This window comes from Pleurodeles waltl, chromosome 4_1, assembly GCF_031143425.1.
Source record: "Pleurodeles waltl isolate 20211129_DDA chromosome 4_1, aPleWal1.hap1.20221129, whole genome shotgun sequence".
Lineage (NCBI taxonomy): Eukaryota > Metazoa > Chordata > Amphibia > Caudata > Salamandridae > Pleurodeles > Pleurodeles waltl.
This window is the reverse complement of record NC_090442.1, coordinates 1,012,156,494-1,012,173,326: the sequence shown is the minus strand read 5'-3', so window position 1 is coordinate 1,012,173,326 and position 16,833 is coordinate 1,012,156,494. Positions and strand designations below refer to the sequence as shown.

The following is a 16,833-nucleotide window of genomic DNA, read 5'->3' as shown; positions in this document are numbered from 1 at the left end:
GAAAGAGAATGTGAACTTCTTCAAGTATTATCATTCATAGTAAATGGGGTAGTTTCATCTGACAACTGTCCCTTATGCCAGCTGTCAAAGTTTACTTAGCGTGCATGTTTTTGCTATTTTTTAAATCTTTATATAAGTCGAGTTACATGTGAATTTTTTATAACAACTGCTATGTATCATACACGCCAAAGACCATTAAGCCTTTTTTCAGTTTTGCTTGTATCAACTGTCTGTTTGTTAACCTTCGAATTATTGAACCTACACTTGACCTTTTCTAATGTTTCTAAAATTGTAATGTTGCCCTGAATTTTGACCCTTTGTCCTGAATTTTTACAATCACTGTCTAAAATGTGCCTCAGTGCCAGGTGGTCACCCTAACACTAGACCTACAAAGAGCCTTGCAACTGGTAGATTTTGCAGGTGGGTTGCAACTTTGGCAGTCTGCCACTGAACTTTAAAGAAGCCCAAAGGTGAAACATGTGATCACCTCTAGCTTCTTACTTCATCAGACAATGTGCACTCACTCCCTGGTCGCCTTGCCCATGCTGCTGCTCCTCCGAAACTAAGCTTTTTCTGACGTTTCTACCTATCCCACAATATCCTATTAGCGTCCGTCCTTGTAAACTCTTGGCCCCCTGGGCTTTCGGTTACCCGTGGACATATCGTGTCATATGTGTATATGTTGTTTCTGTGCTTGGCATGTTCGTGGGTCATTGCATGGCTCCTGGGTGAGTTGTTATACTAGATATCTATGAATCCCTGCTCTCATCCTATCACACTTATCTACCCATCATCATATGTCCTGTCTCTATCAAACTATCCTCCATTCCCACTCTGACTCATCCCAAATCCTTTCTACTACTTTTATCTCCTAAATAACTCTGCCTAAGCTCTTCCCTCCGCTTCCACATCTAACTCACCAAACCTCACTCTACTACCGTGACCTCCCACACAACCCTACTAAATTCTCCCTCATTTATCTCACCCTGCTACTGTGATCTCCCTAACCCTTCTACAGACTCTTCCCTCCTACATCCCCCTTTACTCATCCCAAGCCTTTGGGTTGAGTAAATGAAGGATATACTCACAATGAACACTTCTGGATTTCTTTCCTGCTCCACCCCTCCATTACTCCAGTCAATCTAACTAACAAACTCTCATATGCGCGGCTCAAATTAACTCATAATGATACTAAAACTGTACTCATTTTTCCCGATACTAATCCATCACTAATTCTTGTTTGGTTCCAGAGTAGCGTGCTACTCACCGAAAAGCGCTTCGACGCCTCGTCAGGGGTAATAAGCGCTATATAAATACTATTACAGTACAGTACAGTACAGTACAGTATCTGTCTTTGTACAGTTTTATAGTATTTGTATATCTGCACCTTCAGGGCCACAGCGAAAGTACACCGTGGAAGCCGTACCGCATACTCCCCCCGTTTTGTATTAATCGCAGAGCACGATGCTGGGTGTTTAAGGTATTTTATTGACATTTTGCAGTGAGCCCATTGCTATGTTAAGTGCTTGATCCCGTGTGGCTTTCGGTATTTTCTGGAGAAGTCACGTGACGCTCCCAGTGTCCGCTTACTTTCTGCTGCTACAGGGTCAGGTCTTTATTTAACTACAGACCGCGAATGTCGTCGTAGATGGGCTGCGGTGCCCTCCGCTTGCGAGACAACCTTCTTGTCAGAAACACAGGCCTCAGTGGTGCCCTGGCGATAACACTTCCGAGAAGGTGAGACTAACAAATGTGTATTTCACTCTGCACGTGTGCATTTCAGAAACACACGTGGCAGTTCAGCATGTGCTGTGGCTGTTTTATTAACATACTTCATAAGTAAATTGTGACGCAGCATGCTCGCCCTACTCTAATTTCAAAGCAGAAAAATTACTGTGACCGGATAACGAAACTTAGCACTCCTGTAAATATGGGCCACATAGCATTTCCCACCGCCTTAATCTGCTCCAGTTCATAACATAAATTTATTTACACCAAGGCTAAAATGGAGATAACTAAATGTGTTGTATTTTTACTGCGTGTACATAAAAAAGGAGATATGCACCGTTTTTAACACATTAAAGATGAATCTTTACTTCGAGTTAGTGTGAGCCCTTACATTGCTTATCATGCAATCGCATAAATAGAGGAAACCAGTTTGTTTCATTCTCTTAGAAACTGTACGCTATGGGTTGTATTTTTTTCTTTACTACAGCAAGCTTTAACTGTATTCCACAGGTACAATGATTTGTAACTGAAAAGCACGTCATAAACTTACTGAGATAATTTCACAATCTTTTGCCTTCTGAAACCGGCTGGGCACAATACCACACAAACACCATTTAGGCCACGGTCTGAGTGCAGGTGTCTCGTAAATGCCCTTACTCTGATCTGTGGAGAGAAATCTGTGTTTTGTGTGGTGATCAGCTGATTTTAGCTACCTATTCAGACTGTTGGCTATACTTCTGACACTGTAGCCAGTAGAGGCCAAAACTGCTTGGCTGATGTGGTGCAAGACGAGCAGCTGTAGCACTGATATCAAGCCGCATCATTTTACCAGAATGAAAAAAACAAAAAAAATTGCAGTATTGACGTTTGTATGGTTTAAGGAGTGGGGTTACACTCGGCATACAAACATTAGACCTATTGTCTTATAGCACAGATGAAAGCATCTGTAAAATCAAGCATTGGGATAGCCAATAGGTTTCACCTTTGTTTCGGAAGATAACCAGCTTCCTGATGCGGTATGCATGCCAGAGAGAGAGAGGGATGCGAAGCAGCAGGGCCACCTCAAATGGCGACTAGTGGGGTTATCCTAAAACAGACACAGTACTCACAGCCCGAGTCCGGCTGGTGGCCGGCTACCAAGTACTAACAGTGGTTGGTAGCACATTAAGCAGCCATCTGGAGCTAGACCTAAGACAGAATTGAAGAGACTTGAACTTCCACTGCTCATTGGGAGAATAATATAGCCAAGTTTGCTATTATACTTGTTAGAACTGACAGCCTTAGGGTGGTCATCCCCCAACTTTTTGCCCGCCTCCCTCCACTTTTCTGACACTGTTTTTGCTGGTTTTAGGACTCTGCGCACTTTACCACTGCTAACCAGTGCTGAAGTTCATATGCCCTCCCCCTTAAACATGGTAACATTGGCTCATACCCAACTGGCATATTTTGTTTACTTGTAAGTCCCTAGTAAAGTGCACTACATGTGCCCAGGGCCCGTAAATTGGATGCTACTAGTGGGCCTGCCACAGTGGTTGTGCCACCCACATAAGTAGCCCCTTAACCATGTCTCAGGCTTTCTATTGCAAGGCCTGCGTGCACAGTCTCACTGCCACTTCGATTTGGCATTTAAAAGTATTTGCCAAGCATTAAACTCTCCTTTTTCTACATACAAGTCACCATTAAGGTAGGCCCTAGATAACCCATAGGGCAGGATTCTGTGTAGGGAAAATTCAGGACATGTACATGTGTGTTTTATATGTCCTGGTAGTGAAAAACTCCTAAATTAGTTTTCCATTTCAAAGGATAGCATTAGGGCTATCTTCATATACTGTTTGAGTGGTAGATTCTGATCAGAAAGGGATAACCAGGTCATGTTTAGTATGGCCAGAATGGTAATAAAAAATCCTGCTTATTGGTGATGGTGGATTTTATATTACTATTTTAGAAAGAGAGTGAGAGAGAGTGTGAGCGAGAGTGACAGAGAGAGAGAGACGCCACTGCTCGAAATGCAAAACAAGACACAATACTGTTTGTAATAACACAGAGGCCCGCTCCATACATTGTGTAATCACAGTTATTCCCTATGCCTACAAAAAATGAAGGTCTCCTTCTCTAATGTAACTGGACGCAATACCATTTGTAATAACACAAGAGCCTGCTCGATACATTTTGCAATCACAGTAATTCCCTGTGCCTACCAAAAATGAATGTCGTCTTTAATGTAAAGCGCTCAAATACCTTCAAGTGGACAGCCGCAGACACCAAAGAAAAACGGTGATGCTCACACTCTATCTCACTCTTTTTCTCTCTCTCTCTGTCCATATGACTCCACGCTGAACTCTTCATGGTGAGGTGGTGGCTGGTCCTGCTTCCGCTCTGAGGTGACAAGAAGCAGCGACATGATCTAACAACATACCGCCATGGTGCAAAAAGCAAAATAAACAAGCATTTGCAATGCAATGGGTCTCGCATATTTCAAACAAGTTAATTGTCATCTTTTGACAACAGCGCCCACAAGTAAAAACAAAAAAAAACGAGTAAAAACTGAGAAAAGACGACTTTACCAAATAAAATAAAGTTAACTTTAAAAAAAAAACTTTGCAATATTGTTTGCCCTGCTGGGCACGTTTTTGCTAGTCACAAGCCTTCTGTTTGGGGGGCACTTGAAGTGAGGAGATTTAGTGCATGCATCTATTACAGACTTGTATGGAGTTTGCTCAGGCCTAGGAGGGGATGCGGCCTTGTGCCATGAACACTTTTGCCCCTGCCTGCCACCAAATCCTCTCCTCCTCCTCCTCCTCCAAAGAAAAGCTTGCTAAGGCTGGCTCTGATGTCATGGAGTGTTTTCACGCCCCTTAATGGATGTCACCAGCAGTTAAAAGCCTTTGACAAGCTGGAAATCCACTGTTTACAGTGGTTTCAGGTAGTTTTCCCTGCCACTGTGTGATATTGGCTCCTTACTTGGTGACCGTGTGAAGGGTGCCTAGATCGTGTGTCACACAGTGGAACAGTGTGATTTGGCATGTCTGCTATTCTCTGCCCAGGATGTAAACAAACAAGATTTTGTTAGCCCAGTTTAGATTCATCTTCTTTGTCGCAAAATTACTAATTACATCTAGTCCTTCGAAATGAGAAATTAAATCTAACTATGGAATCTTTGCTGCACAATAAACATCAAATATACTTTTAGTGTATGAAAATAAATCTGTTATAATTAATGCTGGCAAATCGCAGTATGCGTGTACGATTGCCAGATTTGTCACTCATAAAATGAAACAACTATATGCAAAAAAATACACATTGCCTTCATTTAGGGCAGAGATTGGAGCTGGCCAAAAGTAATGTTAAATATGCTGTAATGAGACTACCACGCACATTAACCACATTTTTACTTTTTAAATTGACCTATGCTTGCCACACATTACAATGTCACATTGCATCATAGGATAAACAGTTCATATATTTACAGCAAAAAGCTGTTTCTAACTCGAAACCAATGAATTCAGAAAAACCGAAAGAAATACATTTTCAGTAAGGTATTCAGCATTTAGCTGCTCGTTAATATCATGATTAATTTTCTTTCAGACAAATCCCAATCAGTTTCTTTAGCTCGATTTCACTCCTCCCCCTCAGTAATAATTAGTGGGGGTTCCATTAGGGTCTGCCCTGAGCCCCACCCTTTTAACTGCAATTTGTTTTCTTGGCTGCTCTGGGCAGATCATTCGGTTTTAACAATATGCCACCTATGGATGACATGCAGATTGTCATCTCCATCGCTGACAACATTTCTCTAACCCATAATAACTTGTTTACCTTAACTTATCAGATAATCAATTTGAAGTAGGCTACCTAGTATCAGAGATGGTGTTAACCGTGAGATCACATGAGGCAATGTGTCCTTACAGATAATAGACTGCCAGCAAAAATTTCAGCTTAGTCAATCAAATAAGCCTTAAGCCAAGAAGGCTCAATTCCAGTAAAGTTTAGAAATTATGAGGTTTATTAAAAAATGTCAAAGTGCAATACAGAAGACAAAATATTATTCAAAATGTACGGAAAATCAGCATACAGCATACTCAGATGCAGCGAAAAGCCTGAAATGAAGCAAAAATATTCTTAGTCTTAAGCAAGAGACAGTCTGACAAGGGTCTGCTCTCTAATGTCTGGGCATACCAGACTTGCCTCACCTCCCTATTGGAGTCCTTATATAATGAAATACTTTTTGAAAATCACATTGTTAAGATAAGATGAGCACATCATTACAGAAATTGAGAAATCAGAATTCAAAAGGTAATGTAGTATCATGTAACATCCACTTAAATGGATATTAATATAACTTCTTTTGACCTAGTGTCATTGGATGTGTCAGTACAAATCTAGTTATACTCAAAACAATGACAGACTCATATTATGAATAGGCCTATGGTGGGACAGGCAGGAAGAGCCTTGAATGTAGCAAAAGACTTCGTCTGGAGGTCTTCGAGATCAGCATGTCAGTACAGAGCAAAGTGCATTGTTTTTCGTTAAGTGCAAAATTATTCGTAATGTTAGGCATACATTTTAAAGAAATCAAAATCATCTTTCTCAGTTTCTCCGCTGATTGATTAGTCAATCATCAAAATCCCACTAATTTTAATTTATAGTACAGTTTCAATGATCTTTGGCCTCTTGCTTCTAGATTCATCTAAAGCCTTCATCTCATCATAAACACAAGCCTTTATATTCTCCATCTCTTCCTTTTCAACATCACTTCTTTTTTTCATTATAGATGTTGCTGGTACTCTGACCACACACCACAAAATGAACCCCTTTTAGAGCAAAACAGTTCAAGAGTAATGAGTTCAATTATGCATAAATAAAGATAATGGAGTCACTTTCTCCCTAAGAATACCCCCACACACCAATGCTATCAAACCATTCATCAACCTTTGCAAAGCACTTTCCTATCTCACTGAGCCACACACAGATTAATTCCCATAAAGCATGCTTTTCAAGAGTTTTTGATTCATGTTAATTATTAGTGAGACTACCAATGTTCTTAATAAACACATTATTATCAGGTTTGAGGGTACACCATTGTTGAACCTCAACACACAGAAGACTCTGCCCTCCTTTGCAAGTATAATATCTAATGCAAGGTGATTTTGCATAATCAATTCATGCATAGCTATAAGCTTCTCATTAATTTTAGGTAATGCACCAGCAATATTAGTAGTCAATCTATCAACTAAATAGACAACTTACTAATTTTCACATGATTCAAGGCCACACCAAGAGGAGAAATCAAAACACCAAATAATTCAATCAACACCTGTACAAAGCCACATTTTGGTCTTTTAAGATCCATATCACTCCTTTCATTCGTCACATGATACAAATGCAGAAAAACCAATGCAAGATAACAATTCCCTAGTTACGTGGGAGGTTGAAATAAGCAGTCTTGCCACAAACATAATAAATCCATCTCACATTTGATTTTTCACCAATTAGAAACTGTTAATCAACTACATAAAACACATTATACTTACTCTTACCTACAAATCTAACTGAATCAGGATTATGATATTTCTTAAACATCATGAACATTACTCCTTTCCTTTTCTGGTCCACTCTCTGTCTAGGATGCATTCTTGAAGATGTGAATTTCGTTTCACCCTTTTCGTACCATTCAGTCTCCTGCTAGTTCTCACTTTTCTTTCATTATACTGTTTTATGAATTCATGCTCCTCGTTGCTCAATTTACACACAAACTTGTTGTAAGTCTTATCAGTTATCAGATTAAAATGCACTATAATTTTCAAATGAATGGAAATAGATTTTAAATCTTTAGTTTCAGGAGGATCTTTACAGGAGATGTTGTAATCTGTAAGACGTAAAAAAATATTGGTTGAGGAAAACATTACCAAAGACATTGCAGGACAAAGACTAAGGGCCTGATTGAGATCTTGGCGGACGAGTTACTCCGTTCACAACGGTAAGGGATATCCTGTCCAGCCAAATATAAATCCCATAGGATACAATGGGATTTATATTTGAGCGGACAAGATATCCATCTCTGTTGTGATGGAGTAACTCATCCACCAAGATCTCAATCAGGCCCTAAGTCAGAGGATGTTGAAAATAGGTCACACCCTCTGAAACTAAAGTAGACCTTCTCCTTAAAGTTACCTAAAAACCTATTGCTGTGTTAACTTTATGTCTGTTATACCATTATATGCAGCAGCAAACTATTTTCTCCTATTTATCGTACCCAGCTGGTGAAACACAGCTTGTGAAACAAAACACACTCATCAGCAATCTAGAAATATTATTATCAAATCTAATAAAATTATTCAAAACTTGAGCAGCAACTTTGATTGTTAGTTGCCATACTTCTTCTACAAAATACTAAAACACAAAAATCAAAAATCTAATATCAAATTTTAAAGATACATTTGAAAGCTTCAACATGTTTTTTAAGAATAGTTAATTTCTTTGACTGAGTTCATTTGTGTTAAAAATCCTCAGAAACCTTTTAATCTTTGAATGTAAGGTAGAAAACAGACTCTAACTATGAAGTATTGTGCACAAACATTATGTGTCAAAAAGAAAATACCTGTCTCTGCACATATATAACCCAGTGGTGGTCACAATTGAGATTTTATAGTTAGCACCACGTTTCGATAGGAGAAGCATTTTTTGGCTTGCTAATAACTTTGACATTGTTTGAAGCATCTACATGAAACTTTCCCAAAAAGTCTCATTCACTTCAGGTCCTTTCAGCAAAGTTTTAGGGCGATCAGTCAAGTGGGGCTATGAAAATGGGGGGTCTCACAATTCATTTACCCCATTCATTGGACAGTGATAACAGCAAAAACTGTTGAACAGAATTACACCAAATTTGGTGGAAAGATAGATCTTAATCCAGAAAGCATGCTTTTTTGTGATTTGGTGTAAATCCGTAGTGTTAGTTGTTGAGTAATTAAGGCTCAAAACGTTGTATATTTTACAGGATGGAGGAAACACTGAGCCCAAACATCTGAAAATAAGATTTGATTGGCTGCCAGCACATCAATAAAGATGTGAAGATTGGCCATTGTTGGACTCGAGGACTGAGTTCCCTGTCCTGGAAATAAATTAAAAAAATAAATAGGGGGCAGGGCGTTCCTGGTGAGTCTGGGGCCACAAATGTCATATTTTTTTATTCAGCACAACGCGTCTGTAGAGGATTCACAGTGCTGATTTAAAAAATAAAGGCTGTCTCTTGCCTTTTTTAATAAACCCCCCAAGCGAGCCAAGGTCCATGGGGGTGGCACATACATATTTTGGGGGAGGACGGGTGTGCGACCCCTCCTCCCTAAGCCTTGGAGAGCCCCTGGGGATCCCATTCCTCATAGCCTGTACATTATTATTAAGTAGAAAGGGGCATGCAGCCCTGAACCTTGGAGAGGCTGTGGGGATCCCATCCCTCAGGGGTGATATATTAATATAAAGGGAAGGCGGGCCGCACCCCCCCATCCTAAGCCTTCAACAGGCCCTCCCCCATTGCCTATATATATAGAATGGGGAGTGGGAGCATGGGATCTATGAGTGGCACATTTGAACACAGAAATCTTTTTAGGTTTTTGCATGCTATTAACAATTCCAAAATGTATGTCTCATTATGGGGAGGGGTACCAGAAGATGTCATAAATCCTTTTGTGATCACAATTCTCCAAAATCGTTGACCACACCATGTCAGTGTTGATTGTAACACTCAGTCCATTCAATAATTCTGCTACTTGTGCTGAAGTTACATTACACAAGTATGATGCTTCTACAACATTTGATAAAGTGCAGACTGCATATGCTGCTCTCAGTGTACAAATAATGGTCTCTCTGACAAGAACTATCCCCAAAAAGAATCTAGTCAACCTGTTGTAATGGAACATCTATGTGTCTGGTCTTCAATTGGTACACAGTTCTGTTACATCAATTAAATCATGATCACAGGATGTTTGGACAACATATTGGAAAATAAATATAGTGCTACAGAAAGATTGTTGCAGGAATATTGTGATGCCCAAACTATCATGGACATAAATATCAAAGGTAAAATATCGGTTTAAGTACTGTTTTTATTATTGTTGTAAAAAATACCATTAACAAAAATATTGTATATAATATCGTATTGTGTGTTCAGTTTGTATGGCTTTTGTGTTATGTTCATAATTTGTTTTATGTAATTTTGTTGTTGAATATTTCTTGGTTGTATATTTATATATGGTAAAAAGTAATATTTATGCCATTTCATTTTGTTGTATTTTTCTTTTTAATTCAGTAGGTAAATGTACGTTTTTAAAATTGTACAGAGTGGAATGTTGGGTTTATAGGAGAAAGGGAGGAGATTTTTAATTTATGTTTATTTTTATATTTAAAAAAAAATATTTTAATAGTTTGTTAAAAATAAAAATTGTAAACAGATTTGTTTTAAATTGTATTTGTTCTTATAAATTTTAAGATTGTACAATACATTTTTTGACAAATTTATGTTAAAAATGTTAATTTGTATATTTTAAGTACTGATTATTATTGAAATATTTATGGTTTAATATGGGTTATTATATTAAATGTATATGTATTATGTCAATAAAAAAGTTATCTATTACTTTTCAATTTTAAATATTTTTCAAAATTAATGAGTGGAATTATTTTTGATAATTAATTTCATATTTTGGATTATATATAGTTTCTTTTTTGTGTTTCTCTTGTTTGATAAAATAATTTTGGAAATTTTATGAATTTGTAATTGGTTTGTGTTTATATAGGAAATCCCGCCATCCACTTTTGGAAGTTGTAATATGCGGACGGGATATCCGTCACATTTGTGACAGAGTATCTCATCTGTCAAAGTCATAATCAGGCCCTGAGTGTTTTTTTTCGTTTGTGGATAAAATGTTATATTTGCTTTGAATTATTATTATTAATAAATAATTTATTTAAGAAAATAATATTATTTTTAAAGTTTGTAATTAATAACTAAACATTATCTGAGGTATTGTTGTTTAATTGTTTTGGTATATTTTTGTGAAGGTAGTTTAATTAAACTTTTTTTTTTTTTTCTAAAAACATAATTTTTTCGTTTTGCGGCTTACAATGTATTATTTATTTTGTTATGTTTTATTTTATAATTTTAATTAAAAAGTGGGGTGTTTATGGCAAATTTTAAAATTGATAATATATATATTTTTTTATTGGTAGATAATATTTGAGTTATTTTTTATATTAGATTTTAATAATTTGTTTTAATTCTTTTCTGTGTTTTTTTTAATAAACAAATTGTATTGTTTTATTAATGTCATAACAGGTCAGAAGTGGTCTGGGAACATGACATAAATCATAATCAGTGTCTTTGCTAATACAAATAAATCGAATGACAGTAGTACATACAATTAACATAGTGGGTCGCTCAGTCCACGTTGCTACAACACAGGTGCGCCAGAGCTCACTTTCCATCTGCTCCAGATTTTATCGTATTTGGCTGGATATCCCCGAGCCTCAAAGACCAGCATTTCCGGTTCAGCACAACAGTCCAGTCTGTGTCTCTATTGTGACAGTGTGGCAGACCTGAAGGCCTTCCAGTGTGTAGCAAAAGCATACTTGGCAACCAGTAGAGCTATCCCAAAGAAGACTCGGTCTGCCCGGTTTCCTACTATCCCTTTCAAATACCCAGAAGGATCATAAGAGGGGACATGTCAATTTCGATATCTAGAATGTCGGAGGCTTCTGCCACCACAGATTCCCGATACCGGGTTATACCAGGACAGGGCTGTGTCTTGTGAAAGAAGTCAGCTGGGGCATGGGAGCAGCAGGGGCATGCCGGGTTAGCTAGAAGTTTCACATTGAATAACCTATCAGAGGTGAGGGATGCACATTGGAGGTAGTATGTCTGCACAAGATAGGGCCGTGAGGAGATGGTCAATACTTTAGGGGCTATCAGGTCATCTTCCAAGGGTCCCACCCAGCCCTCCCAGCGGGATCGGAGAGTAACCAGTGTGTCGCCAGCAAGGATGACCAGTGTGCAGTAAATTTGGGACACGCTGCCTATATCCAGTGGGCCCATCATAACCTTGGCTTCCATTGGGCGGAACTCCGGTAACAGTGTGTCTGGTTTAAAGCGTACGTGCAGTGCATGGCGCACCTGTAGGTTTTTTGTGGAATTGTGTTTTAGACAGAAAGTATGTCTGCTGGAGCAATTAGAAAGAAGACATGTGAGTGTTCCTACAGACCTTCTAGAAGTGTGATGCTGATGGCATCCCAGTGTCCTAACTCCTTCAGCTCTGCCACATCCTGCAGCCAGGCGCCATGCTATAGGGGTGTTTACTGGATGTGTTTGGCCCACTACCTAGATTGTCAGAGCGCCACTCCCAACCCGGCAAAGACCACTCACGTCATTTCAGACAGAATCCCTATAAGGTATTGCCATTATGCGGGTGAACCCTAGAGTTATGAGCTCAATCTGATAGGCTGGATCAGCCCAACCCCCACAGAGGCTATCGTTGATTACCAGAAATTGAGAGGCCAGATGATATATATAGAGTGGCTATGCCAAGGCCTCCATCTTAAGGGTGACAGGCTGTGAATGCTGAAAGAGGCGGCGAGGCCTGCCACAGAAATGTTATTGCCACTGAGTCAATTTCTCTGAACCAGTGTCTGGGAATTATGTCTGTAAACGTTTGCAAGAGGTAAAGGAATCAGGGTAGAATCATCATTTTATACAAGGCAATCCATCCCATGATGTTGAGTGGGAGAGCTCACCATTTCTGGAGATCCTTTATGACTTTACGGGTGAGGGCTGTAATATTAAGGGGCCAAGTCAGTGAGGGAAGGAAGGCTACAAGAATGCCAAGGTAGCAGAAACTAAAGCGGCGGATTGGAAATGAGATTTACCAGTCTAGGCAGTCTCCCGAAGGAGCCAGTCGGACCACTATCGACTTGGTTGGATTCACTGTGAGTCCAGAGGCCTCTGCAAAGAGGTCCAAGATCCGAAGGCAGCGAGGGCCACTAGCAGCTGGATCTGCAAGATATAGAAGGACATCATCCGTGCGATGCGGTCCTCATGTCCAGTGGGCCATACCCATTTATTAGAGAATCACATCGCAGGAGTCTCACCAGGAGCTCAAAAGCCAAGGCGAAAAGGAGTGGGGATATTGGACAGCCCTGTCAGGTCCCACGCCTATCAGGGAAGGTGGCAGAGACCACGCCATTAACCTGAACCCGTGCAGTCAGAGTGGAGTAGAGTACCTGGTACATAAGATGGAATGGAGGTCCGGCTCCAGCCTTCTCCAGTATGAGGATCAAGTAAGCCCAGTCAACTGTCTTGATAGCTTTTTCAAAGTCTATGAGGAGTAGCTCTAGCTGGGGTGATAGGAGATGATGATGCTTCAGTCCCCATGAAGGTGCCTAAGGCAGTGTTGAGTGCGCCTTGTATGCATAAAGCCTCATTCATCTGGGTTAATTAATTAAGGTCCCAATGACACAGCATAGGCGGGTGGCTAGGATAGTGGAAAAGTTTTTAATTTCTGCGTTAATAAGAGATATGGGTCAGAGGGCTGCGCAGGAAACCAGTGGGGGGAATGTCTTTGGAATGACTACGATTGTTGTTTGGTCGAGCTCCGGAGGGAAGGAACTGTTGTGTATTGATTCTTTGTAGAGGTTCAGCAGATGGAGGATAAGTAGGTCTCTGTATTTAGCGTAGAATTCTGTGGGGTAGCCACAAGGTCCATTGCGGAGATGACTTTACTTATCTCGCCCATAGTTATGGGCTCTTCCAGCTCTCGTTGCTCGATCTGAGACAAGCAGGGTAGTGGCACCTCATCCAGGAGGTGGAAAGCAATTTCCATTGGTGGGCGTGGGTTTACCACTTATAGCGAGGAGTAGTAATTGGCAAAGGCTTGGGCAATAGCGGCAGCGGTGTGGTGGGGAGGACCCTTGTCATCAACTATCTCAGGTATGACTCTGGAGGCCAGGGGCTGTGGCTGTGACTCAAGCCAATACAGCAGTTTCCCATTTTTGTTGCCCCAGCCATAGACAGGACATGGAGGTATGCCAGATCTGCTTAGCTGCTTCAAGGGAGAGAAGGCGTATCTCCTTCTGGAGCAGAGTTATTTGCCAAGTGAAGGCGGTATGGGCAGTTGGGGTGAGCTGTGTCTCCAAGCAAAGTACCTGGGCCTCAAGTCACGCAATACATTGGTGCCATTCATTTTCTGCCCGTCTAAGGGCACTTTTGGCATAACCCTGAGGGTGGCCTCCGAATGGTGACCTTACATGCCACCCTTAGAGTGCTGGCCGATTGCACTGTCCCAGCGCTAGTCTGGAAATAGTGAGTGATCTCTTGCTCCAATGTACTGACAATGGAATCGTCCTGAAGATGCCAGGCATTGAGTCTCCAGATCGGGCGCCTAGCGGAGTAGGAGATGCCGATGTGTAGGAGAATCGGGGCATGATCAGATATCCCACGCAGGAGAATCTGAATGTAGGTAGGGGGAGCGCATAGACAGAGGATGTTAAGAGAACGACCTTCGACTTTGCCCACTAGGGCAATATAACTGCCTTTAGGGTCTGACCATGTCCTAGTCACATTCCTGGGAATATTGTATTGCAGCGGTATTGCTGCTCCTGGGGCACCCCTGAGTATCCTGTGTGGTGGACTCTGTCCTAGTCCTCATGAGCAAGCATAGGACACCTAGTGCCCTCTAGGTGAATTTCTTGTAGCAGTATGACCAAGGTGAGGAAGCGCCGAGTGAAGCGAAGCACCGCAGAGCGATTGATCTGGTCTAAAAGACCATTGACATTCCAGGACACGATTTCATATGGGATCATGTTGGAGTGGGAAGTGTCAGTAGGTGCAGACAAGAAAGTTCTCTAAACTGCATGCAATTGGCATTAGACGAGGTACTTAGAGGGAGAATTAGAAAACGTGGAGTGTGCCCCGGGTACAATAGTGACAGACCGATTTGACTACCTTCAAACTGAAATCATGAAAAACAAGCAGCAAGACTAAACTGCATACATTTCCTGCCCAAAAGTCCCAATCCCCCAATTCCCCTTCACCCCATACTTTCCTCCCAGAAGCATCTGTCGCCGCAAAACTTAAAAAAACTCTAGATTATACTATAGATTGTGATATGTTGATGTTATTTAACTTGTGTCCCCACCGGAGACATGATGTAGTTAGCCAAAGCAGTGTTAAAGAGATGAGGGAGTCTGGCTCAGCCATTCCTCGGGTTGAGACAGTATTGAAATGTCTTTCACTTCATTTAGTGACTGGGTGGATCTCTGTGCCGGCGGCAGGGTTCAGGGATCCAGCACTCAGAGAAGGAGTTGTGGTACGAGTTGTCCGCCGATGGGGATGAGACCGGGTGTGACCCCTTTTCAGCACCAGTTCGGTGGGTGCTTCCGTGTCGCTGAGTATGAGTTGGTCAGGAGCAAGGGTTGGGACGTGAGGTGGAGCAGTTTCTCCTCTCTTAGCTAGTTCCAGGCCACATCTGGGGTGTAAAAAAATGGCATTTGTCTTCATAAATGACCCTGAGTTGGGCCGGTAAGAGGAGCAGGTAAGATAACTTGAGGGCTCAGAGTTTCTGTTTGACAGATTTGTAAGATCGGCTTCTTGACTTGCCATGTGTAGTCTGGGAAAATGAGTATGCAGGAGTTTTAGTGGTGGGAGTCTGGCATTGCCCGAGCTTCCTTCAGTATGCTGTCCCTGTCCTTGAAGTTGAGGAATATTGCAATCAGGGGTCGCCTCTGCATGCCGGGAGGAGGCTTTGGCATCAGTGACCTGTGGGCTCTTGAAACAACAAACCACTGGGACAGTTTGTCTGCCGGCATCCAAGTTTTAATCCAGTGTTCCAAAAACTCAGCTGGTTGGGGGTTCTCCACATCCTCAAGAAATCCACAAAATGCAAGGTACTGCGGCAGGAGCAGTTTTCCACATCCTAAGCTCAGTGATGAAATTCGTTCGTACGGGTCAGTAGCAGGAGGCGGGCTACTTTCGGTTTGAGGTCAGCAACTTCATCCTCAACTGTGGAAATTCGACCTTATGTTTCAGTAACGCAGTTCAAGGCTTTGTGCAGGTCTTGGTGGAGGAGAGCTACATCGATGCTCACCTCCCCTATCTTTGCTTCGACTGCAGTTTGTGAGGTGTGTATTTCATGCAGGATTTTATCCAGATCCCCTCCTCTTGATGCTCCTCTGTCTAAGGTCTTGCTCTCGGTTGGTCCAGTGGAGGTGGTGAATTGGTCAATTTGGGGCTGGGATGGGGGTGGTGGTCTTCCTGCTCTATCTTTCCCCATGTTGGTAAGGTCAACGCAGCCTCAAGTCAGGTGGTCCTGGCCCACTTACTGCTGTCTGCAGCAGCATAAGCAGCCAGGTGGGAGCCGGTTGCTGATTACTAGTTGAGGGGTAGGACAGGTAGTGGGGAGATGAGGCATGTGAGAAGCAAAAGAGGGACTGCATGGGAATGCAGCATGGTACAGTTGTTCAGACTGAGATGCAAGGTAATAGTTCAGATTGGAGGTCTCTGTGTCTACGTGTCACTGTGTAGAATATCCTTCAGATTTTATTAAGCAGATATGAGTGCCTAGCACACAGCTCCCACTCCTTGGGGGCACTTGCTAGGGAAGGAGCAGGGTGTTGCAATGGTTGGGAGCCCGGAGAAGAAAGAAGGCTCACCTCAGTCTGATGGTTGTTGCAGGAGGACAGCGGTCTAGTCAGCTGGTTAGTTGCCCGGAGAACAAAGGAGAGTGACCCCAAATGGGTCACCTGGGACTGGCCTAAACATCCCACTAGGCATGTTCCCAGGACTATGCAGGCTGCTGTGGGGTGAGTGGCAGGATACAGTGGAGGGCCAGGGCTCATACTGTGCTGTTGTAAGGAGGACTGGGCTGTGTGAGGCATTACAGGGCGACATCAGTCGCGGCGTCTTCAACATAAGTGGTAGGCCCCGAGTGTCGGCGTAGTCAAGTATCAAGGTCATGACCTGCGGCTATGAGTGGAGCCGAGTGAGTGCAGTGCTGTGGACGGGGCCACGTTGTTGAGATCATCAGTCCTCCCCTATGGCAGAGCGGCAAGGAGTTGTAGTCCAGTTCA

General features: G+C 41.9%; 1 long non-coding RNA gene across 1 annotated transcript in view; it reads right to left on the bottom strand.

Annotated features, from left to right (window-relative positions):
- Positions 1-16,833, bottom strand: part of LOC138288347 (uncharacterized) — a 164,497-nt gene that overhangs the window by 48,134 nt on the left and 99,530 nt on the right. The window contains exon 2 of the long non-coding RNA XR_011202376.1: positions 3,967-4,104. This is a non-coding gene — a long non-coding RNA (uncharacterized lncRNA). The remainder of the gene's footprint in view (positions 1-3,966; positions 4,105-16,833) is intronic.